The 26,397-nt window shown below is 48.7% G+C and overlaps 1 long non-coding RNA gene across 1 annotated transcript; it reads left to right on the top strand.

Annotated features, from left to right (window-relative positions):
• The first annotated feature begins 15,984 nt into the window (after positions 1 to 15,984).
• LOC132397788 (uncharacterized) lies at positions 15,985 to 20,968 on the top strand. Its single transcript, XR_009513447.1, has 3 exons — positions 15,985 to 16,051; positions 18,475 to 18,617; positions 20,303 to 20,968. It is a non-coding gene; the product is annotated as an uncharacterized LOC132397788 (long non-coding RNA).
• The last annotated feature ends 5,429 nt before the right edge of the window (positions 20,969 to 26,397 follow it).

Below are 26,397 nucleotides of genomic sequence, written 5' to 3'. Positions count from 1 at the left end.
GGGTTTGGAGATCTGTGTTTGTGATGGCAGTTGAAGGTCTGTATGTATGAGGGAGTTAGAGGCCTGTGTGTGTGTGTGTAAGGTGTTTGTAGGCCTGTGTGTGTGAGGGTTGGGGCCCTGAGTGTGTGAGGGTGTTGGAGGCCTGTGTGTGTGAGGGTTGGAGGAAAGTATGTGTGAGGGGCTTGGATGTCTGTGTGTGTGACATTTTGGAGGCCTGTGTGTGTATGTGTGGGTTAGAGGCCTGTGTGTGTGAGGCGTTGTAGGCCCGTGTGTGTGACGGGTTTAGAGGCCTGTGCATAGGGGTTTCAAGGTCTGTGTCTGTGATGTTTTGGAGGTTAGTGTGCATAAGTGGGTTGGCGGAAAGTGTGTGTGTGAGGCTGTTAGGGGCCCATGTGTGTGTGGGGGTGTGGAGGCCTGTGGGTGATTTTTTGGAGATCTGTGTTGTGATGGCAGTTGAAGGCCTGTATGTATGAGTGAGTTAGAGGCCTGTGTGTATAAGGGGCTTGTAGGCCTGTTTATTTTGAGTGCTGGAGCCCTGCTTGTAGGCCTGTGTGTGTGACGATTTTGGAAGTTTTGCATGAGAGGTGTTTGTAGGTTTGTGTGTGTGAGGGATTTGTAGACCTGTGTGTGTGAGGGGTTAGGGGCCTGTATGTGTGATGGGGTTAGAGGTTATGTGTGTGAGGTGTTGGAGGCCTGTGCTATGAGGTGTTGGAAGCTGGTGTGTGTGAGGTGTATGTAGGCCTGTGTGTGCAAGGGATTTGTATGTCTGTGTGTGTGAGGGGATCGAAGTCCTGTGTATATGAGTGGTTTGTAGGCCTGTGCTTGAGGGGGCTGGGGTAGGCTTATATGTATGAGGGGTTAAAGGCCTGTGTATGTGAGGGCTTTGGGGGCCTGTGTTTGTGAGGGGTTGCAGGCCTGAGTGTATGATGGGTTTGGAGAGTTTGTGTGTGACGGGGCTGGAGGCCTGTGCGTTTGAGAGGCTTTTTAGGCCTCTGTGTATGAGGGAGTTCGAGGCCTGTGTGTGAGGGTGCTAGAGTCCTGTGTTTGTGAGGGTTGGAGTCCTATGTGTGTGAGACTATTGTTGGCCCTTGTGTTTGATTGTTTTAGAGTCCTATGTACGTGACGGTTTAGAGGCTATTGCGTGTGAGGGGACTGGAGGCCTGTGTGTGTGAGGGGATGGAGGCTTGTTTATGTGGAAGTTTAGCATGTGGGGATGTTTCATATTTTGCTGTTGTCGTTCTGTCCTGTTTTTGTTGAAGATTTTGCTGTTCTGTGCTTTGAGTTTTTTGAAGCTTGGTGGAAAGCCCAGATGAGTGCTGGAACGTGTGGTATCACCTTCAACCTGCCCCCTGCACATCCTTGTGTGTGTCGATTGTCAATGCAAACTACGCACATGACTCTTGTCTTGATTTTCATTGGGAAATAAATATGATCTGAATCTTTTAGATCAATGTGTGAATTTTAAAGGAATGGAGTGGTCTGGATTTTAAACTGAAGGATAACATTTTGTGTTAATTGGCATCAAGGTAAGCACAAGATTGTGGGCCGAATGGCCTGTTTGGCATTGCAATCTTTCATGCTCTATATCCCAATATGGATTTCTGCCAGTGACCTGGATCACAATGTATGTAAGCAGCCTTGGATTCAAACTTGTGTCAGCAGCTCTTGCCTGCTTTTTAAGGGCTGGCAGAGTTTCATGAGGCAGTGAAAGTGTTAAAGTCCAGGTTCAGCTGATGATTAAAGGAGCAAATGGACACTTCAGTCCCTGTACACAACCTGCTACAACCGCACAACAGATGGACTTCGCCACTTCTGGCCCTGATTACACCCTGACAAGCCCTGGCCTCTGGCCTGCTGGCTTCAGAAACAAAGAATGTTACTTCTCATGCTCTGTCCTGACCGTACAACATCTTTCACAGTTTCATCTTTCTCTGCACAAGCAAAATGAAATTGCTCTTAAGAAGTCTGCTTCAATACAGGATGAAGGTTCACAGTTGGAAAGTGTACACAACAACAACAGAATGTCTGAAGAAGACAGCGTTCATCACGAAAGACCCCTAATATCTGGGGCACACTCCTTTCTCATTACGATCATCAGGGTGGAGGTTCAGGAGCCTGAAGACACACACTCAACATTTTAGAACACTCTTCCTTCTAACATCCCTTCACTACTCCTCTTTCCCACTGTTTATTTATTTATTTATTTATTTAGTTATTACTGTAGCTTCTGGTAATTTTTTCTCTCTTGCACTGTACTGCTGCCACAAAACAATGAATTTCTTGACACGTCAGAGTTAATAAACCTGATTCTGATTCTAGCTCTGAACAGATGGTGTTGATCAAACTCAGAGACAACACCTCAGAAGTAAATCTCCGATAGATTGCCAGTGCAACGTTACCAAAATAGCCTGTTCTTGCGTTGACATGATACACAAAATGTCTAACATACAATGCATGGGATTTGTCGGATTTTGGCTGTTGAAGAATACAGATCATGTTGGACTAATTTGGCATTTTTTGAAAGAAAACAAGCAGCACAATTTCCCATCTGTTCACTTCGGCGCAGTGAAGCTGCAGCAATGAAGGAAAGCAAAATAGTTTTTCATTCTTCTTGCTGCCAGAGGTCTTGTACGTTATAGAAGGAAATTCAGTGGGATTTATTGAGTTCACCAGTAATAGTGAGGTGATAGAGAATGGTGAGAGATTTATTGAGTTCACTAGTGATAGTGAACTCAGTGAGATCTATTGAGCTCACTAGTGACTGGTCAGAAGAACAAATCATCGCTTCATCGCTTTCCAGAAATCACTTAAATTCACAAATATAACAAAGAATTTGTGTTCCTGTAATGTCAGCCACATCCACCAGATATCTCATTATTTTTCGCTAGCTGCTGCTTCAGTGTAGTAAAGTGAGTAGCAATTTTGTTGGAGGATTTGCAAACATTGCTGGGAGAGATGGGGTTTATACTGAGCACCTCAGTGTTCCAATCAGGTGGTGTAGAGCTGTCTCCTTGAACTGCTGCAGTCCTTCTGAGCACTCGGCTCCCTACCATCGAGGACAAATTCAAAAGGTGGTGCCTGAAGAAGTCGTCATCCATCATGGAAGACCCTGAGCGTCCAGGACACGCCCTCTTCTCATTCCTACTGGTGGGAAGGAGGTACAGGAGCCTGAAGACACAAACTCAGTGTTTTAGGAACAGCTTCTTCCTCTCTGCCAACAGATTTTTGAACAGTCCATGAACCCATTTAGATTTAGAATTAAAATTTTATTTCTTACATCCCTCTTACAACATGAGGGAGTAAAACTCTTTATGCGATGTCTCTGTCTCTATGAACAAGCAACAAGGAGGGGAAATGTGGGAGGATATTGCCCAGACACCAAGACTGTGTACGTAAGTGTTTTGTATACGTGTATGTACATATGATATACAGTATACAGTTCCACTACCCCACTACCAAGCACATCTTTCCCTCCCCCACTTCTGCTTTCTACAAGGATCACTCCCTACGTGACTCCCTTGTCCACTCATCCCCCCCATCCCTTCCCACCAATCTCCCTCCTGGCACTCATCTTTGCAAGTGGAACAAGTGCTACACCTGCCCTTACACTTCCTCCCTCACCACCATTCAGGGCCCCAGATAGTCCTTCCAGGTGAGGCAACACTTCACCTGTGAGTCGGCTGGTGTGGTATACTGCGTCCGGTGCTCCTGGTGTGGCCTTTTATATATTGGTGAGACCTGACGCAGACTGGGAGACCGTTTCACTGAACACCTACGCTCTGTCCACCAGAGAAAGCAGGATCTCCCAGTGGCCACACATTTTAATTCCACGTCCCATTCCCATTCTGATATGTCTATCCATGGCCTCCTCTATTGTCAAGATGAAGCCACACTCAGGTTGGAGGAACAACACCGTATATACCAGCTGGGTAGCCTCCAACCTGATGGCATGAACATTGACTTCTGTTAATGTCCCTCCTCCCCTTCTTACCCCATTCCTGATATATTTAGTTTTTTTTTGTTTTTTGCCCTCTTCCTTTTTTTCTTTCTCTCTCTGCCCATCACTCTGCCTGTTCTCCATCTCCCGCTGGTGCTCCCTTCCCCCTTTTTTTTCTCCCTAGGCCTCCCGTCCCATGATCCTTTCCCTTCTCTAGCTGTATATCCCTTTTGCTAATCACCTGTCTGGCTCTCAGCTTCACCCCACCCCCTCCGGTCTTCTCCTATCATTTTGCATTTTCCCCTCCCCCTCCTATTTTCAAATCTCTTACTATCTTTCCTTTCAGTTAGTCCTGACAAAGGGTTTCAGCCCAAAACGTCGACAGCGCTTCTCTCTATAGATGCTGCCTGGCCTGCTGTGTTCCACCAGCATTTTGTGTGTGTTGCTAAATGTGTAATCTGGGATATAATCATCCAAATGTGGCAAGAAAGAGGGGACAGAGAGGGGAAAGGGAGGCATTTATATCAAATACAAAAGAGTGTTACAGGTACTAGGTAGGCAGTGGATACAGAAGAGAGGAAACTGTGTGGACTAGATTAAGGCTGGGCCACTGTGCACTAAACAAAGCATTGAAAATGATAGGGAAACACCAGACAGGATTGTGTGAGGAATGTCAGGAAGAGGAGTCAGTAGAACATGTAGTTCTGAGTTGCAAGAAGAATGGGATACAGAGAGAGATTATGAGAATGAATCTAAGGGAACTGGAGGTGCAGGAATTCACATAAAAGGGTTACTGGGCATGGATACAGGTCAGAGTACTTTTAGCTTTCTTAACGGATACAGGAGTTTTTTTTTATAGGATATGATGGATAAGCAGGAATAGGGTACTAGGATAGCCAAAGAAGGAAGTATAAAGTGTAGATTAGGGTGTGTGTGTGTGTGTGTGTATGGGAGAAGGCAATTAGTGTATCGTTTGATCTGCACTCCGCAGCAGAAGGTGGCGGTAATGCACCATTAAGCTGGGTGCCAAGCGCCATAAAACAAGAAGAAGAAATGGATTGGGTTGGAGAAGAGCACAGGCTGCTCCAGACCCCAAAACATGACTCAGTCACATTGGTGCTTGTGGAAGATTGCTGCGTGTGAATTCCTCACAGTAGTTACTGCATAAGATTTGTGACTGACATAGTTCCGTATGCCGTCAAGACCAGGCAGTACAATGGACAGAGTACAGGAGCAACCGATACCACTGCCCGGCTCAGAGTAGCTGATTTCTACTTCCACTCCTTCCGTTCATTTATTGTAAAGTACTCCAAGGCATGTACAGACGATAACGTCACAGTTATATAGCAGAGAAACATGCCTTCCAGCCCATCTGCTCTCTACTGACCAAGAATGCCTTCTCAACTAGTCCCATTTGCCCAGGTTCGACTCACACCCCTCCAAACCAGGGGTCCCCCGAACTTTTGCCTGAAGGTATTGGTCCATGGTTGGGAGGCCTTTCTACAAAGCTTTGTTATTCAGGTACATGTACCTGCCTCAACCACTCCCTCTGACAGCTCGTTCCGTGTACGGACCACCCACCGGGTGAAAAGATTTTCCTCAGATTCCTATTAAATCTTTCCCCTCTCACCTTTAACCTACTCCCTCTTGTCCTTGATTGCCCAATCCTGGGAAGATGTGTGTGCATTTACCCGAACTATCGCCCCTCATGATTTATACACATATGAGCAGTTAGGGAAATGCACATTTCTGATCTGCAGAAAATCTTTGTTTTTTTTCTTGGTATTCAATTATTAGCAAACCTTCATATACTTAGAAAATACTCTGAGGTATTGACAGGCTAATTAACCACCTGACAGATGTGAAGCAAAATCATCTTTGTAATAATTGAGAGGGAGGTTAGCTCTTTCATTGTAACTCCATTTCACTTGTCTGTCTAATCCATGGGACGGGGGCCACCCTTGGTAAATCCAAGTGAATTAAATCCCTACCCTTCCAATCTTTGTTCAAATTCCTATAATGTGTGGACCGTAATAAGAATGCTACCAGCAGGAAAAAAAGGTTTGCTGCAAGGATCGAGTTAATTTATCTCTTATGTTCAGTAGTTGAGCGACTGAAGGAAAACAAAAGTGATTGAGAGAGAGCTGATTGCATATGTGTCATCATTCATCAAGAAATCAGACAGGCAGCAGCAAGTGAGCGAATTTAGATGAGAGAAAATATGCAAGGACAGCACTGAGTAGAACACAAGACCCAGGGCACTGAATTACAGGCTGAGGAGAAGATGCCTGGGGCAGTGATAGAAGAGATCAGAGCTCAGAGAGACTTTACTGAGACAGCAAAGCAAAAAGACAGTTCATTACAAAGAGAAGTCAAGTGGGCTGGTTAGGGAAGGCAGAGGCAGGGCAGAGTGGGTGGAGAATGCCAAATTGAGTGAATTACAGAGAAAGCAGAACCAATCCAAGGTCAGGTTCACAGAAGATTCAATCCATAGTGTATGTGCTGGCTGATTGATACTACTATGTACATCTCACCTCAATATTGACTTGTGACAAACAGATGTCCAATATTCCTGCAAAGAAAGTGTTGGAAAATACTTGAGATCAGCCAGCAGTTGTTGAAAGAGACTTTTTGTTTTTGAGTTTCATTTCTTCCAATGCCCAATATCTCCATCTGGTGCCCCACAGTCATTGTAATCACATGGCAAACTGGAGCCCCCCCGGCCCACTGGAACCCCCTGCTCCACTGGAGCCCCCCCGGTCCACTGGAGCCCCCCTGGTCCAGTGGAGCCACCCCGATCAACTGGAACCCCCCCCACCCCGGTCCACTGGAACCCCTGATCCACTGGAGCCCCCCGATCCACTGGAACCCCCCCCCCAATCCACTGGAGCCCCCCTGATCCACTGGAGCCCCCAATCCACTGGAACCCCCTGATCCACTGGAACGCCCCATCCACTGGAGCCCCCCCCCGGCCCACTGGAACCCCCTGCTCCACTGGAGCCCCCCCTGGTCCACTGGAGCCCCCAATCCACTGGAACCCCCCCGATCCACTGGAGCCCCCCCTGGTCCAGTGGAGCCCACCCCGATCCACTGGAACCCCCCACCCCGGTCCACTGGAACCCCTGATCCACTGGAGCCCCCCCTGGTCCACTGGAGCCCCCAGGTCCACTGGAACCCCCAATCCACTGGAGCACCCCCCCAGTCCACTGGAGCCCCCCCCCAGTCCACTGGAACCCCCCTGGTCCACTGTCCTATCCTATAAGATTCCTTATTTAATCATTTCTTTTCCTCTCCCATCCATCATCTCTCAGCCTCTTGAGGTAGGGCTTCCATCAATCAGACTTGACCATGGATACTGCATCCTAGCTGTCTAGGTACACAAGCCTGGGCAGTACAATACGGAGAGCAAGCTGTTGCCCATGTAACAAGCTCCCCATCTCCACACAGTTGATGAATCCAAAGGAACGGCAGAGACCGATACAGTTTGGCATCACAGGAGTTTCCAGTCAGTGTTGAACTCAAGGTCGGACTGCCTTAGGGACTCCAGCTCTGGAGTGTTCCCTGGGGTTTACTCCCAAAGCCTTCCCCATGAGTGGGGACAGCTGCAAGGAATTGGAGGTTTGAGATCAGAGTTTTCCTTCTCCTAGATCAGCTGCCAGTCATGGCTAACGAGCCCTATCTGCCTGAAGCAACCGGTTTTAAGGCATCAGTATCCTGCCTTTGCCCCTTCTCGTGTCAGTAAGAACAGCTCCACCGGGCTTAGTAGTAAGCCACACGTGAAGGCCAGAAGCTGGACTTGGTTGTCAGAGAGTATTTGAGTTGCACGCCATTGAGAGCATTTAATAGGTAGCGGGAGTTTATTCACATGACCACCCCTCCCCCAGCCCTGCCTATAAAAGCCTCTTACACCATTTGTTTCCCCCATCAGCCCAGCTTCACCTCACCTGACCAGCTGAGTTCCTCCAGCATTTTGTGTGTGTTGCTCTGGATTTCCAGCATCTGCAGAATCTCTTATTTGTAGAATTTGACTCGTCAAACATACATCCAGCAAATCCCTTTGTAATTTTGAAGATCTCTTGTCGTGAATGAAGAGTGAAAAAGCTTTTAATTTCTCAGTGTGATATTTGTCAAATGGTGGTATTTCCAATTCTGACTCAAAAGGTTGCGGGTTCGTGTTCAAACTTTGGTCTGACACGGGAGTTCAGTTCTGAGGGAGAGCTGTGGATAATGATGAGGAGGGGGAGCTGTGGATAATGACGAGGAGGGGGAGCTGTGGATAATCACGAGGAGGGGGAGCTGTGGATGGTGACGAGGAGGGGGAGCTGTGGATAATGACGAGGAGGGGGAGCTGTGGATAATCACGAGGAGGGGGAACTGTGGATGATGACGAGGAGGGGGAGCTGTGGATAATGACGAGGAGGGGGAGCTATGGATGGTGACGAGGAGGGGGAGCTGTGGATAATGACGAGGAGGGGGAGCTGTGGATAATGACGAGGAGGGGGAGCTGTGGATAATCACGAGCAGGGGGAGCTGAGGATGGTGACGAGGAGGGGGAGCTGTGGATGGTGATGAGGAGGGGGAGCTGTGGATGGTGACGAGGAAGGGGAGCTGTGGATAATGACGAGGAAGGGGAGCTGTGGATGGTGACGAGGAGGGGGAGCTGAGGATGGTGACGAAGAGGGGGAGCTGTGGATGGTGATGAGGAGGGGGAACTGTGGATAATGTTGAGGAGGGGGAGCTGTGGATAATGATGAGGAGGGGGAGCTGTGGATGATGATGAGGAGGGGGAGCTGTGGATAATGATGAGGAGGGGGAGCTGTGGATAATGATGAGGAGGGGGAGCTGTGGATCATGACGAGGAGGGGGAGCTGTGGATGGTGACGAGGAGGGGGAACTGTGGATAATGACGAGGAGGGGGAGCTGTGGATAATGATGAGGAGGGGGAGCTGTGGATAATGATGAGGAGGGGGAGCTGTGGATGATGACGAGGAGGGGGAGCTGTGGATAATGATGAGGAGGGGGAACTGTGGATGGTGATGAGGAGGGGGAACTGTGGATAATGATGAGGAGGGGGAACTGTGGATAATGACGAGGAGGGGGAGCTGTGGATAATGATGAGGAGGGGGAACTGTGGATAATGACGAGGAGGGGGAGCTGTGGATAATGACGAGGAGGGGGAGCTGTGGATGATGATGAGGAGGGGGAGCTGTGGATAATGACAAGGAGGGGGAGTTGTGGATAATGACGAGGAGGGGGAGCTGTGGATAATGACGAGGAGGGGGAGCTGTGGATAATGACGAGGAGGGGGAGCTGTGGATAATGACGAGGAGGGGGAGCTGTGGATAATGACGAGGAGGGGGAGCTGTGGATAATGATGAGGAGGGGGAGCTGTGGATGATGATGAGGAGGGGGATCTGTGGATGGTGACGAGGAGGGGGAGCTGTGGATGATGATGAGGAGGGAGAGCTGTGGATAATGACGAGGAGGGGGAGCTGTGGATAATGACGAGGAGGGGGAGCTGTGGATAATGACGAGGAGGGGGAGCTGTGGATAATGACGAGGAGGGGGAGCTGTGGATAATGATGAGGAGGGGGAACTGTGGATAATGATGAGGAGGGGGAGCTGTGGATAATCACGAGGAGGGGGAGCTGTGGATAATCACGAGGAGGGGGAGCTGTGGATGATGACGAGGAGGGGGAGCTGTGGATAATGATGAGGAGGGGGAACTGTGGATAATCACGAGGAGGGGGAGCTGTGGATGATGACGAGGAGGGGGAGCTGTGGATAGTGACGAGGAGGGGGAGCTGTGGATAATGATGAGGAGGGGGAGCTGTGGATAATGATGAGGAGGGGGAGCTGTGGATAATGATGAGGAGGGGGAACTGTGGATAATCACGAGGAGGGGGAGCTGTGGATGATGACGAGGAGGGGGAGCTGTGGATGATGATGAGGAGGGGGAGCTGTGGATAATGACGAGGAGGGGGAGCTGTGGATAATGACGAGGAGGGGGAGCTGTGGATAATGATGAGGAGGGGGAGCTGTGGATAATGATGAGGAGGGGGAGCTGTGGATGGTGACGAGGAGGGGGAGCTGTGGATAATGACGAGGAGGGGGAGCTGTGGATAATGACGAGGAGGGGGAGCTGTGGATAATGATGAGGAGGGGGAGCTGAGGATAATGACGAGGAGGGGGAGCTGTGGATAATGATGAGGAGGGGGAACTGTGGATAATGACGAGGAGGGGGAGCTGTGGATGATGACGAGGAGGGGGAGCTGTGGATGATGACGAGGAGGGGGAGCTGTGGATAATGATGAGGAGGGGGAGCTGTGGATAATGATGAGGAGGGGGAGCTGTGGATAATGATGAGGAGGGGGAGCTGTGGATGGTGATGAGGAGGGGGAGCTGTGGATAATGATGAGGAGGGGGAACTGTGGATAATCACGAGGAGGGGGAGCTGTGGATAATGACGAGGAGGGGGAGCTGTGGATAATGACGAGGAGGGGGAGCTGTGGATAATGACGAGGAGGGGGATCTGTGGATGGTGATGAGGAGGGGGAGCTGTGGATGGTGACGAGGAGGGGGAACTGTGGATAATGACGAGGAGGGGGAACTGTGGATGGTGACGAGGAGGGGGAGCTGTGGATAATGATGAGGAGGGGGAGCTGTGGATAATGATGAGGAGGGGGAGCTGTGGATTATGATGAGGAGGGGGAGCTGTGGATAATGATGAGGAGGGGGAGCTGTGGATGGTGATGAGGAGGGGGAGCTGTGGATGGTGACGAGGAGGGGGAGCTGTGGATAATGACGAGGAGGGGGAGCTGTGGATAATGACGAGGAGGGGGAGCTGTGGATAATGACGAGGAGGGGGAGCTGTGGATGGTGACGAGGAGGGGGAGCTGTGGATAATGATGAGGAGGGGGAGCTGTGGATAATGATGAGGAGGGGGAGCTGTGGATAATGACGAGGAGGGGGAGCTGTGGATAATGATGAGGAGGGGGAACTGTGGATAATGATGAGGAGGGGGAGCTGTGGATAATGATGAGGAGGGGGAGCTGTGGATTATGACGAGGAGGGGGAGCTGTGGATAATGACGAGGAGGGGGAGCTGTGGATAATGACGAGGAGGGGGAGCTGTGGATGATGATGAGGAGGGGGAGCTGTGGATAATGACGAGGAGGGGGAGCTGTGGATAATGACGAGGAGGGGGAGCTGTGGATGGTGACGAGGAGGGGGAGCTGTGGATAATGATGAGGAGGGGGAGCTGTGGATAATGATGAGGAGGGGGAACTGTGGATAATGATGAGGAGGGGGAGCTGTGGATAATGATGAGGAGGGGGAGCTGTGGATTATGACGAGGAGGGGGAGCTGTGGATAATGACGAGGAGGGGGAACTGTGGATAATGATGAGGAGGGGGAGCTGTGGATAATGACGAGGAGGGGGAGCTGTGGATAATGATGAGGAGGGGGAGCTGTGGATAATGACGAGGAGGGGGAGCTGTGGATAATGACGAGGAGGGGGAGCTGTGGATGATGATGAGGAGGGGGAGCTGTGGATGGTGATGAGGAGGGGGAGCTGTGGATGGTGACGAGGAGGGGGAGCTGTGGATAATGACGAGGAGGGGGAGCTGTGGATAATGACGAGGAGGGGGAGCTGTGGATAATGATGAGGAGGGGGAGCTGTGGATAATGATGAGGAGGGGGAGCTGTGGATTATGACGAGGAGGGGGAGCTGTGGATAATGACGAGGAGGGGGAGCTGTGGATGGTGATGAGGAGGGGGAGCTGTGGATGGTGACGAGGAGGGGGAGCTGTGGATAATGACGAGGAGGGGGAGCTGTGGATTATGACGAGGAGGGGGAGCTGTGGATGATGATGAGGAGGGGGAGCTGTGGATAATGATGAGGAGGGGGAGCTGTGGATAATCACGAGGAGGGGGAGCTGTGGATAATGACGAGGAGGGGGAGCTATGGATGGTGACGAGGAGGGGGAGCTGTGGATAATGACGAGGAGGGGGAACTGTGGATAATGACGAGGAGGGGGAGCTGTGGATAATGATGAGGAGGGGGAGCTGTGGATAATGATGAGGAGGGGGAACTGTGGATAATCACGAGGAGGGGGAGCTGTGGATGATGACGAGGAGGGGGAGCTGTGGATAATGACGAGGAGGGGGAGCTGTGGATAATGACGAGGAGGGGGATCTGTGGATAATGACAAGGAGGGGGATCTGTGGATGGTGATGAGGAGGGGGAGCTGTGGATGGTGACGAGGAGGGGGAGCTGTGGATGGTGATGAGGAGGGGGAGCTGTGGATAATGATGAGGAGGGGGAGCTGTGGATAATGATGAGGAGGGGGAGCTGTGGATTATGACGAGGAGGGGGAGCTGTGGATGGTGACGAGGAGGGGGAGCTGTGGATGGTGATGAGGAGGGGGAGCTGTGGATAATGATGAGGAGGGGGAGCTGTGGATAATGATGAGGAGGGGGAGCTGTGGATTATGACGAGGAGGGGGAGCTGTGGATTATGACGAGGAGGGGGAGCTGTGGATAATGATGAGGAGGGGGAACTGTGGATAATGACGAGGAGGGGGAGCTGTGGATGATGATGAGGAGGGGGAGCTGTGGATAATGACGAGGAGGGGGAGCTGTGGATAATGACGAGGAGGGGGAGCTGTGGATGATGATGAGGAGGGGGAGCTGTGGATAATGACGAGGAGGGGGAGCTGTGGATGGTGACAAGGATGGAGATCTGGAGAAGCTGACGAAGAGTCATACAGGAGCGAAAATGAGGAACTGGTCGAGTACTATTGCAACAGCGACCTCATACTGAAAATCAGCTGTCAAAGTTCGAGCAATAAACTCAGGAAATTGGAGTTACAGGAAAGGGTGACATAACGTCCCTTGTGTCTGAAGTCAATGACCTAACATTTGTGCACTCCGATTCTGAGGTGAGAATCTGCTGTACCATTGTAGACCTGTTAATTTTACTGAAAATAGTGCTTTCAGCCCCCAGGATTATGTTAGTAAAGGAGACAGTCTTGCCAATGTATCACTCCACAACAATCCAGAAGGTTTCCTCCAAACATGAACCTCAGGATGTCAGAGAAAACCAACTTTATCTTTAATACAGACATTTGCCTATATGACCAAGAAAGCACATCAATGCAATCTCGAAAAAGGCCTGACATTGGCTCTACTTCATTAAGAAGGTTGAGGAGATTTGGAATATCGCTAAAGAATCTTGCAGGTTTCTACGGATGCAGCATGGAGCTTGCATCACCACAACGCAAGGAGTTACCATCTCCTTCCCATCAGCCTGAACCAGTCTGGCCATTCTCCTCTGACCTCTTTCATTAACAAGCTGTTTTTGCCCACAGAATGATCACTCACTCAATGATTTTTTTTTTGTTTTTTGTACCGTTCTCAATAATCTCTAGAAACTGTTGTGCATAAAAGTCCTGGGAGATCAGTAGTTTCTGTGATACCCAAACTACCTGTCTGGCAGCAACAATCATTCCATCGTCAAAGTCACTTGGATCATGTTTCTTCCCCATTCTGATGTTTGGTCTGAACAAAAATTGAACCTTTTGACCATGTCTGCATGCTTTTATGCACTGTGTTGCTGCCAAACGATTGAGTTAACGAGCAAGTATCCAAGTGGACACGGAGTGCAAATCATCTTCAGTGTACAGGTGAGTGGTAGCATTGGAGGGATTGATGAAAGTGAGAGAAAATGAAATAGGATGAGCATGTACTGGTGTGTGATGGTTAGTTCAGATCCATCTGCCTCCCCTCTCTCTCCTTTCTCCCCGTCTCTGCTCATAGTTTTCTTTCTGATACTTCCAGATCCCACTCTCTCACTGTGTTTCCTCAAGTTGCTTTTGCTCTTTGGTCAATCACTTGTATTAGCAGAAGAACGAGAAATCTTTTATATTGTCATAAGGTGTTATGCAAATAAATGTTAGTAGTCATGGGTTAGGACCTGGGGAGTTGTGCATTTGACTCCCAATTGTGAAGTGATTTGAAATTGACAGTAATTTTGGGAAAAACATCCACTATTGACCGTTAGCAGTTCCATAGTGGCGATGGCGTCATAGAATGGAACTGAATAGTTAAAAGATTTCCAGTATTAAAATGCTGGAAATCTGAAAAAATAATCAAAAAATTCTGGAGACACTTAGCAGGCCAGAGAGCTGTGGTGAGCATTAACTTGCATAAGCTGCTCATAAACCAAAAAGACCCAGCTAGCCCATTACAACCAAGATTCCAATCTAAGCTCATTGAATTGTTTATGTTTGGCCATCATCGCTTAACCTTTCCCACTCATGTATCCAGCTCCTTTCAAAGGTTGTTAATGTATATGCTTCAGCCTCTTTCTCTGGCAACTTGTTCCACATACTTACGGACACTTTTCTAGCTGAAAAAGGTTAAAGTACATGCCTCAGCCTCTGCCTCTAGCAGCTCGCTCCACATACTGACATGCACTTTTCCAGCTGAAAAAGTTTCCCCTCAGGTTTTCACTACATCTTTACCCTTTCATCTCAAAGCTGTGCCTTAAGTTCCTGATTCCCCAACCCTGAGAGAAAGGCTGTGAGCATTCTCTGCCCCTCACCTCTAAAAATAATCCGAATTCTTCCGTGCTCCAGTGAAAAAGTCTCAACCCACTCAACCTCCTTCCACAACTCAGTGCCTTGAGTCCGGCAAAATCATTATAAATCTCCTCAGCACTCTTTCCTCGACTGAACACAACTATTCCAAACACAAGAAATTTTGAAGATTCCTACAGATACTGCCTCACCTGCTGTGCTCCTTCCAAATGTGTTACAATATTCCAAATGTGCTCCCTGAAGTCTGGCATGAAATCCCTACATTGTACCAGGGAATGAAATTTTATCCATGGCAAATAAAAATGTTAGAAAGACTCAATGGGTGAGGTAGCATCAATGAAGAGAGTTAATGTGTCAATGTGATAGTTTTTATCTGACTGGTCTCTGTGTTGGTCTATTAACACTGTTATGCTCACCACAGAAATCTACTTGCTAAGTATCTCCAGCATTTTTAGTGTATTTCAGATTTCCAACATTTTATGATTGTGGAACTTTAACTCCCTGGTTGAGAATCAGAGTCAGGTTTATAATCACTGACAGATGTTGTGAAATGTGTTGTTTTGTGACAGCAGTACAGTGCAAGACAAAAGATGATTATCAATTACAAAAATAAATTAAATTAATCATCCAAAAGAGGAATTGTGAGGAAGCGTTCAGAGGTTCACAGAACATTCATAAATCTGATAGCAGAAGCATTGAGTGTGCATCCTTGGGCTCCGGTACCTCCTCCCAGTTGGTAGCAATAAGCAGAGGACCCGTCGTCAGTGGTGAGGGTTCCTAATGATGGATGCTGCCTTCTTGAGTCATTGCCTTTTGAAGATGTCCTGAAAGGTGAGGATATTTGTTCCGAGGGTGGAACTGGGTGAATCTACAACTCTTTTTCAATCATGTGCATTGCAGCCTCCAGACCAGACTAGTCTGGCCCTGCAAAGATGACCAAATGCTAATCCCCCAACGGCAATCAAGGACATTGCACTGGTACGTAATGCCAAGGTCATTCTGATCCCAGATGTAAATGCATTCGTAGATGTAGGTTTGATTTCAGCATTTAAGAGTAATTTGGATAAATACTTGGATGGGAGGGGTGTGGAGACTAATGCTTCAGGTCAATGGGACGAGGCAGAGGTACAGTTTGACCAGACTAGATAGGCTGAATGGCCTGTTTTTGTGCTGCAGTGCTCCGTAACTCTAGGATCAGTAAAAATACTGATCCCAAAATTCCCTTCCTTTTGAGTTCTCACTTCATTCCAGCTTTAGCTTCCTAAGTTGTTGTTTTCTGCACAAAAATTCCAGCTTTAGCTTCCTAAGTGACTGATTTCTGCACAGGAAGTCTGCTGGGAATTAAAATGAAAGTCAATTTACATAATTCAGACCTTTGAGCTCAGGTGTTGTAAGCATCCCATTAGTGGTGCTGCTAATTACAATTACAAATTCTTTTTGCCTGACTCCAGTGCTGCATTGCTTTCAAATGAAGAATAAACAGGATGAGGAACATTACAATTCACTCATTCCAGGTTAGTCACTATCAGCACCAAAGCCAGTTTACCTCAGGACAAATGGAATAAATTTGGTCAGAGCTATTGTCAAAGAGCTGCAGAGCGCAGTAAGTGGGCAAAGAGTAGGCCATAGAATTAAACATGAAAGGCACTCCCACCCTCAAGTTATTAAGCTGTGACTCTGCATCATTGACTTTGTAAACAGCATGGCAGCCATCAAAAAATCTGCACTTGCTGAGATTGAACATGTATGCAAAATGCTAGCAGCAGTGTTCAAATCTGGTTAGATTATAGCCACCGCTTTATGGCCGAGCTGCTGAATATTTCTGAGTTAACCAGTGAATGCACTACAATTCCTGTTTTAAAATGCCACTACCAACAACAGGACTGTTGGTGATGAACCCTGAAAGGAACATGGATATTGTCCTGGGTTAATTGGCTTACCTTAACTCCTTAAACCTGCTTTTTACCATCATCCTCAATATAGCTGGTTACAATCATCTACCAAGCCCATGAAGAGAGCTTGAAACTTTGACCATTCTGGCAGGCTTAACTCTTATTATTCAACTGTTCCTCCATTCCTAGACTTCACCAAAGTAGAGTGAGTTTCTTCCTGTATAACATTGTGAAAATCATCAAATCTCCCTCTAACTTCTAAATGCATTGTTTAATTTAGACCAAAACACAAGGTGCTGGAGGAACTCAGCAGGTCGGTCAGCGTCTGTAGATGCAAAGATACAAGCTGTCACTCTTTCGATTTAAGACCCTGATCAGGTTCGTCTTGGGTGACCTTGACATTACAAATCAATGCCCCATCCTTGGTTGCCTCAGGGGATTAGCATTTGGTTATGTTTATGGGGCCAGAGTGGCATGTTGCTTCACCGCCTGGTATGTGATAGGGTAGAGACCAGGCGAGACTGATTGACGCAAGTGGAGATGGCACTAGCTTAAAGGTGTCTGCAGATCCAATTGGTTCCCTAATGGCTTTCAGGTCAGAATTCTGCCATCCCTGCTCAGCTGAAGTCACTAAATGACCCAAACCCAATTATGGGATGTTCTCTGAAATTGCCTAGCAACCAGATTTCAATTTAAAGGCAATGAGGAATGGACAATAAATACTGGTCTCACTCGCCAAGTCTCCATACCAAGAAAATAACTAAATTAAACGAAGAGACCCAAGTGAGTAAACATGCCGGGATCCAGAAGCAAAGCAAAAGCCCTTTGTGTCAATCAGTCTTCATCGGTCTCTACACTATCACAAACATAGCAATGTGGTGGTCAGCACAGCGCTTTACGGTACCAGCGACCCGGGTTCAATTCCACCACTCTCTGTAAGGAGCTTGTATGCTCTCCCCGTGGCCGTGTCAGTGCTCCTGTTGTCTGCCACATTCAGATGACCCTTTGGGTCAGTAGGTCAGATGGGGGTAATTGGGCAGTGGGGGCTTGCTGGGCCGGAAGAGCTAGTTACCCTGTGGTATCTCTAGATCAAACTCCAAACTCAGCAAAGTGTCTCCAAACATAAATATACCCTTTGCTGTCTCGTTGTTCATCTCTCCTCTGCAACTTAAAGAGACCTAGGCAATGCATTTCACTGTACTTTTTGACATATAAAGCTCATCTTTATCTTTGCATGGTTTATTACTAACTTAATTAATTCTAATGAAAAATCACTAATTGAAAACATTAATTCTGTTTCTCAGAATGTTTCCTGATCTGCTGGAGATTTTGTATTTTGTTCCTTCTTTTCAGGTTACCACAATTTACAGCTTTTTCTTTTTGGTTTCTGGTTTATACTTAAGTTCCTTATTCTTCATGAATTTATCTAATGCCCACTTTAAAAATGTTTGGTTAAAGCTTCTGCCTTCCACATGCAGACACTGCCCTGGATTTAGAATCATTGCCCTGGGTTTTGAGATACTGTCATGGGTTTTGAAGACACTTTCCAGGGTTTGGAAACATTGCACTGGGTTTGGAGACACAGAAATACAGTTGAAAGGTTTTGTCCTGTAACGTTCAGAGTCTGTTTTCCAGCACAGTTGCTACCTGACCTGAAGAGCTCCCCCACCATCCTGCACTTCCATCTCTGGCTTTGGAAGCTTTTCCTTTTCTTTGTAATTATCATTAGTGACTGTTTTACTTTCGGCTCTCCAGTGGTAGAAGCACTGTCATTACTCTTCCCTCTGAAATTTCAGTGAGAGGGGAGGTGGCAAGGCCATGCATAGCAAAGTCAAAGATAGAGTGATGAATGGAGGGAAATTCAAGCAGAAAGAAAATGGTGAATGGGTTATGGGAAGGTGGCATCGTAACGGTCCCAGGGCACTTGCCTGGATATGATAATGTTTCATTTTAACTTGTGCACTCAGATTCTCAGCTTAAAATTTGCTATGCCATTGTATGCCTATCAATTTTACTGAAATAATGTTTGTTGCTTATTTCCCCAGGAACTGAGTTAATGGTCCAGTTGTTAGATACGGTCCTAATAATGCATTGCACTGTAACAACCAAAATCAGATTTCCTCCAAGTTTGAACATCAGGATGTCATAGAAAGCCAACTTTGTCTCTACTACAGACATGTGCTCACAGGTCAGTATGGGTGTAGTGGACTAAATGGCCTGCTTCCATGCTGTATCATGATGGTTTCCTTGGTCTGCCAGTAGTGGACTGGGAGAGAACAGGACTAGGCTTTGCCTCTAGTTTTGCTCAGAAATTCCTGGTATTGAAAGTAAAAACAACATGAATGGACGGTGGTGATTTGTTGAGATCAGTGTGGCACTTGAAGCCCGAGTCAAACAGGGTTGGTTGAACTTTTGTAAACCTTTGTCAAGATCCTTTTTCACTGTGGCTTCATAATGATCCTGGTGGGAGGTTAATTATGGTAATTGTAAGTTTTATTCGTGTTGGTATCATCTATCTATAGCTCCCGTTGTGTCAATAATATATTCTGGTGTATGTAAAATACATCTTCCAAGTTGTCATTTATACAACCATTATTTAGTTTAATTGGCAAACGTTTAACGAACAGTCTGCAGACCAAAAAAAAATAGAGTTAAGGAAGTTTCAAGCAACTCAGCTGATGAATCTGACTAACCACTGTTATCGAAGTGTAGCTTTGAGATGAGAAATAAACAGAATTCTGCACTCAGCTGCTCAGGCAACAGCTGTGGAGAGAGACATTAACATAAAGTTTCAGGTTCTGATGAATATTTTGGGGTTAAATTGACCTGAAATACTCACCCGGTTTGACCTGAAACACTCTCTATTTGATCTGAAATACTTATGTTCAACCTGAAATACCCTGTTCAACTTGAAATACTCACCCTGTTTGATCTGAAATGCTCACCCTGTTTGATCTGAAATGCTCACCCTGTTTGATCTGAAATGCTCACCCTGTCATGGTCCCAATCATTAATTCCCTCTCTTTCTCCAAATTTCCTATGATTGGTCCGTGGTTCTGACCATTAATTTCCCACTTGCTTCTAATTCACTTTGATGACAGCACACCTGGTTTCCATCAGGACCTGCAACACAAGAACCCTGGCGTTACAACCAGATTGTTGGTTTTGCCTGTGTGGTAATTAACTTTTCCCGGCCACTTAGGATCATGTGTTCTAAGTTTTGCTCCAGTTTCAAGGTGTACCTATGAAACTCCGTCTCTCTATGTCAAGGCTCCATGTCAAGATTCCTCCTGTTTGTTGCTCAACATTCACGTCCGCGTAAGCATCCTAACTCAGTCTCCATGCCTATGTCCTGCATTTGAGTTCACTTCATTCGCTCATTGCAACAGAACGATCTGGCCACAATGAACACAGCGGACACGAATACCCTCCAAGAAGCCCTCGCCTGCCAAGGCTCCCTACTGGGTCTGTAAGATTATCTTCTCTGGGATGTCATGGAGAACCTCTGTTCCCTGGCTGCTAACATAATGGAGATTGATGACCAGGTGGACCCTGTATCCACTCATCTTACCCCATCCTCTCCTGGAACTCAGTCAAACCAATCCAGACAGTCTGTAGTGGCAACCCCCTATGTGTCAGCAACCCTTCCGTCAAGAGAGCCGCACACAACTGAACCAGAACACTACACTGGGGATTTGAGGAAGTGCCAGGCAATGCCATGCTTCTTAGTGTTCAAACAGCAGTCACCCACGTACTCCATGGAAAAGTCAAAGATAGCTTGTATCATGGAGTTGTTGTGTACCTCAGCATGGGCTACAGCTGTTTGGGATAATCAACTGGATATCTGCTCTTCTCTCCCCATCTTTATCACAGAAATGAGGAAGATCTTTGACCACTCTGTCCACAGTAAAGATACTGCTAAGCGTCTACTCACTCTCCCTCTGGGCTCACGCAGTTTTGCTGAATATTCTGTGGAGTTCCGGATGTTAGCAGCCGATTCGGGGTGGAAGGATGAGGTACTCCAAAGGCTATTTCAGAATGGACTCAGTGACCTGGTGAAGGACGAGTTGGCGGCAAGAGATGACACCGACAGCCTGGATTCCTTCATCTCCCTAGCCACCAGGTTGGACAATCATCGCCATAGGGAAAGAACTGGACATCCACCGCCTTTGTCCACTCAATGGCACTCATTACCATCTCCCACCAGCATAAGACCCCCCAACTCCTGCTCCTAGAGTAGATCCCAGCCCGACCATTTCCACCACCCTGGGAGAGGAACCCATGCAGCTGGGACAGAACCTCCTTTTCCCCACAGAACGACTACAGAGATTGAGAGCGGGTGTGTGTCTATATTGAAACCAGTCCAGCCACTTCCTTGTCCCCTTCAGCCAAAGGGGGGGACCCTGGTGTGGTGAACTACATATACCTGTCTGGACATGCCCCCTGCTGACTGCTCCTGTGGCTCCTCCCACAGACCCCGGTATAAAGGCAATTGAGGCCTGAGCCCAGCCTCTCAGTCTCCAGGATGTAGTATGGTGGTCACTCACTGCTTGTTCCTTCTTTCAGTCAATAAAAGCCGATATCTTGACTTCACGTCTCAGAGAGAGTTATTGATGGTGCATCACCTGGTGAGCCAGACAACATTTCCTTCTGTCCCTTGAACCCAGATGCAGATCCAAGCTACTTTACATTACAACCAATAGTTCCTGCCTCTGTCTGCTCTAGTAGACTCTGGCGTCGAGGGAAACCTGTTGGATGAAAACATAACTTCCCAGGCCGGAATTCCTTGGGAGCCATTGAGAATCCCTCTAGAAGCCCGGGGACTGGACGGTAAACTTCTGGCCCAAATCACACACTGCACAGCACCCGTCTCTTATTCTCTCCGGGAACCATTGGGAGCAGGTACAAATAACTTATTTTCCTCTCCTCAAGCTCCTATAGTTCTTGGGTACCCCTGGTTAAACTGCCATAATCCCCACATTGACTGGTCCAATGGGAAGATAACCAGCTGGAGTCCATTCTGTCACTCCACTTGTCTACAGTTGGCCCTTTCCCCTGTGAAAGTCACCACGACCTTGTTTGCCGCTGAAACCCCCAACTTATCCAAGGTTCCAGCAGAGTATCACGATCTGAGAGAAGTGTTTAGCAAGCAACGGGCTCTTTCCCTGCCTCCACACCGCCTTTACAATTGCACAATTAACCTTCTCCCCAAAGCCTCTCTACCCACCAGTCAGCTGTATAACCTGTCCCGGCCAGAAAGGGAAGCAATGGAGGCTCACCTAAATGACTCTCTCCTGGCGGGCATTATCTGAACCTCATCTTCCCCTGTAGGTGCAGGTTTCTTCTTTGTGGGGAAGAAAGACGGCTCACTGTGCCCCTGCATTGACTACTGGGGCCTGAATAGCATTACCATAAAGAGTAAGTATCCACTGCCCCTTATCAACTCTGCTTTCGAACCCCTTCATGGAGCCACCATCTTCTCTATGTTCTGCCTGGTCAGGATAAGGAGGGAGATGAATGGAAAACAGCTTTTAACACCCCTCTTGGCCACTTCAAATACCTGGTCATACCATTTGGCCTCACCAATGCACCCGCCGTCTTCCAAGCCCTGATAAATTAGGGACTTTATTAACCATTTTGTTTTTTTTATTTGGATGACATCTTAATCTTCTCTCGCAGTCTTCAGGAACACATCCACCGTATCCGTCAGGTTCTGCAGAGGCTTTGGGAGAACAAGCTATTTGTGAAGGCTGAGAAGTGTAAGTTTCATATCCCTTCTGTCATTTTCCTGGGGTACATCATTGAGAGCAGGCAAGCGAGAGAGGATCCCGAAAAGATCTAGGCTGTGGCAGAGTGGCCAAAACCCACCACACTCAAGCAACTCCAGCAACTTCTGGGGTTCACAAACTTCTATCTTTGCTTCATCAGAGATTACAGCTGGGTGGCAGTGCCCCTTACATGACTCACCTCTCCTACGACCCCTTTTCACTGAGACCCCGAAGCAGACGCTGCCTTCGCAGAGCTGAGGAGGTGTTTCATCTCTGCTCCCATCCTGGTTCAACCAGACCCCTCTCGCCAATTCATTGTGGAGGTCAACGCCTCCGACTCTGGGGTGGGAACGGTCCACTCCCAACGCTCCGGCCCAGACCAAAAGCTCCATCCCTGCACCTTCTTCTCTCGCCGGCTGTACCCTGCCGAACGAAATCACCACATAGGGAACTGGGAATTCCTGGCCATCAAACTCACTTTGGAGGAGTGGAGGCACTGGCTGGAGGGAGCAGAACATCTGGATGGACCGCAAGAGCCTTGCATACATCCAAACCGGCAAATGCCTGAACTCCTGCCAAGCCTGCTGGGCATTATTTTTTGGCCGTTTCAGATTCACACTCACCTATCGTCCGGGGTCCAAGAACAGGAAGCCGGATGCTCTCTCCCGTCAATACGCCTCTGAGGAGGGCCTTCCCAACCCCGAGACCATCCTTCCACCATCCTGTGTAGTGGCTGCCGTCACCTGGGAGATCGAATCCCTAGTCAAAGAGGCCCAATAGACTCAACCTGACCCCAATCACCTCTTCGTGCCTGACTCAGTTTGGTCTCAGGTTCTCCAGTGGGGAATCGATTGAATTCTGTCCCTTCTGGTAGCCCTCTGTGGACACTGATGCCCATTCCTTTGTCTCTGCCTGTTCTGTTTGCACCCGCGAAAAAGCCTCCCACCGACCACCTGCTGGGTTGCTTCATCCCCTACCTGTTCCTAGCTGCCCTTGGTCTCACATTTGCTGGACTTCATTACTGGACTACCCCCTTCACATGGGAACACTGCTGTACTCACCGTGGTGGACTGTTTCTCCAAAGCCGTGCACTTCATTGCCCTTCCCAAACTCCCTACAGCCTGTGAAACAGCCGACCTTCTCGTCCATCAAGACTTCCGACTTCATGGGATTCCCTCTGACATTATTGTTGACCGGGGCCCCCAGTTCATCTCTCATGTCTGGAGACCCTTTTGGCAAGACCTTGGAGCCTCGGTAAACTTGTCTTCTGGCTTCCATCTACAGATGAATGGTCAAACAGAATGAGCAAACCAAGATTTGGAAGCAGCACTGCACTGCACAACTGCCAACAACCTGGAGCACCCACCTCGTTTGGTTCGAGTATGCCCACAACTCCCTGGTCAGCACTGCCACCGGAATGCTCCCTCGGTTACCAACCCCCTCTGTTTCCTGCACATGAAGATGACATTGCTGTCCAGGCCCATCTCCGCCAGTGCCGCAAGGTCCGGAAGGATGCATGTGTGGCCCTGCTCCGCTCAGCCGATCGCAACCAGAGGATTGCCGATTGCCATTGAATTCCTGCACCAAATAATCGGCCTGGCCAGAAGGTTTAACTCTCATCAAAAGACATTCCCCTCAGGAATGAACCCAAGAAACTCACCCATCGCTACCTGAGACCATTCGAGATTGAGAATGACCATTCAACCTCTCGTTGGTCAGACTCAATCTGCTCGGATCCGTGCACATTCATTCCATGTTCCACATCTCCCAGTTGAAACCTGTGTCTGTCAGCCCTTTGTGCCCTCCTGCTGAACTCCCTCCACCTGCCCGGATCATTGACACCCACCCGGCATACACCGTTTGGAGAATTCTGGATGTGTGCTGCCAAGGCAGGGACTTCCAATACCTGTTTGATTGGGAGGGATATAGCCCGGAGGAACGCTCCTGGATTCCCTGCTCCTTCATCTCTTATCTATGATTTCCATCGAGATAATCTGGACAAGCTTTTCGATTCACCTGGAGGCTACTAGTTTGGGGTGGGGGGGGTGGGGAGGTGGTACTGTCATAGTCCCGATCGTTAATTCCCTATCTTTCTCCTAATTTCCTTTGATTGTGCCACAGTTCTGACTGTTAACTTCCTATTCACTTCTAATTCTCTTTGATGATGGCACACCTGATTTCCATCAAGACCTGCAGCATAAGAACCCTGGCGTCACAACCACTAGTCACCAGATCGTTGGTTTTGCCTGGGTGGTAATAAATGTTTCTCAGCTGCTTAGAACTGTGTGTTCCAAGTTTTGCTCCAGTTTCAAGATGTACCTATGGAGCTCCGTCTCTGTGTCAAGGCTCAGTGACAAGATCCCTCCTGTTTACTGTTCAGCATTCACGTCTGCAGAAGCATCCTAACTCAATCTCCGTGCCTGTGTCCTGCACTTGGGTTGGCTTCATTTCCTCATTGCAACACACCCTGTTCAACCTGAAATACTCACCCTGTTTGTGTTACAAGGGGCGAAGGTGGAGAACCCAAGTGCAGGACACTGGCACGTGGACTCAGTTGGAGAGGCTGTCGTAGACTTGAACGTAGAGCAGAAAACCAAGGGGATCTTGACAGGGAGACGGGATTCACAGGGACTCTGTAGAACTAGGGCAGAACTTAGAATTGCCGATTCCAATCGGAATAGGGAACAAAGTATCACACAAGGATTCCAACGAACTGGCAACCTGTGATAGGGTCGTCCTCATTTTTATTTCCCATTTTCTGACAGTAATTGGTAACTAGCAGCAATTAACTGAAATTGGGGCATGATCAGGGAGAAAGAAGTGTTAAAGGGGAATGGCCAATCGGAACCATGACAGAACCCCCCACACACCACCCCCCAATGGGAGCCTCCCGGCGTTCCTCCAGGCCTGTCTGGATGGTCCCGATGAAAGTCCTGGATGAGGGAAGGGTCTAGGATAAAGGAGCAGGGGACCCAGGAACGCTCTTCAGGACCGTACCCCTCCCAGTCCACCAGGTATTGGAGGCCCTTGCCCTGACGGCGCACGTCTAGCAGTCGTTGGATGGTGTATGCCGAATGGCTATCGATGAGTCGGGCAGACGGAGACTGGTTTTATCTGGCACACAGGAAAGGTTGGGTGAATACACATGGACTTAGGCAGCGTGAGGCGGACCGCTATGGGGTTGATAATCCTTTCGACCTTGAATGGTCTCAGGAAGTGGGGGGTGAATTTCCTAGGTTCGCATTTGAGCGGGATGTCCTTGGCCGAAAGCCACACCATCTGCCCCTGTTAGTATTCTGGTGCTGGAGTCCGGTGTCGGTTGGCCGTTTTCTTATTTTGGTTTGTCGATCTGAGTAGGGCCGTGCGAGTCTCCTCCCAAATCTTCCAGCACTGATCAACATGGTCCCGAACTGACGATACCGCAATCTCTTCTTCCTGAGCGGGGAACAGCGGGGGTTAGTACCCAAGGGAGCACTCGAACTGGGACTCCCCAATGGCAGAGCTCACCAGGGAGTTGTGGGCGTACTCAACCCACGGGAGATGGTCGCTCCAGGTTGACGTGTGGTTTGCTATTACGCAGCGTAACATTATCTCCAGGTCTTGGTGACCCGTTCCGTCTGCCCGTTCGTCTGGGGGTGGAAGCCAGATGACAGGCTGGCTGTTGCTCCTAGGGATCGACAGAAGGCTCTCCATACCTGCGAGATGAACTGGGGACCTCTATCGGAGAGAATGTCCATGGGGATTCCGCGGAGGCGGAAGACGTGGCGGACTAGAAGATCTGCGGTTTCTTGTGAGGATGGGAGTTTAGGGAGGGCCACAAAGTGCACCACCTTGGAGAATCTGTCTACCACGGTGAGGACAGTTGTGTTTCTGCGGGAAGGGGGTAGACCGGTGATGAAGTCTAGAGCGATGTGCCACCAGGGATGGGTAGAGGACGAGGTAGACCCGCCGGTGGTTGATGAGAGGCCTTTACTCAGGCACAAATGGAACACGCCGAGACACAAGAGCGGGTGTTTCCCTCCATGGATGGCCAGAAGCATCTCCTCAGGAGAACCAGGGTCCGATCACTCCCGGGGTGGCAGGCAAACCGGGGTGTGTGTCCCCATTGGAGGACCCGAGGCCTGACGGAGGCGGCCACGTACAGGCGATCGCTGGGTCCGCTTCCAGGATCGGGGTCGTCCCGCTGGGCTTCTCTTACCT

Source organism: Hypanus sabinus, chromosome 8, assembly GCF_030144855.1.
Source record: "Hypanus sabinus isolate sHypSab1 chromosome 8, sHypSab1.hap1, whole genome shotgun sequence".
NCBI lineage: Eukaryota > Metazoa > Chordata > Chondrichthyes > Myliobatiformes > Dasyatidae > Hypanus > Hypanus sabinus.
This window is presented reverse-complemented; position numbering and strand designations above follow the sequence as displayed.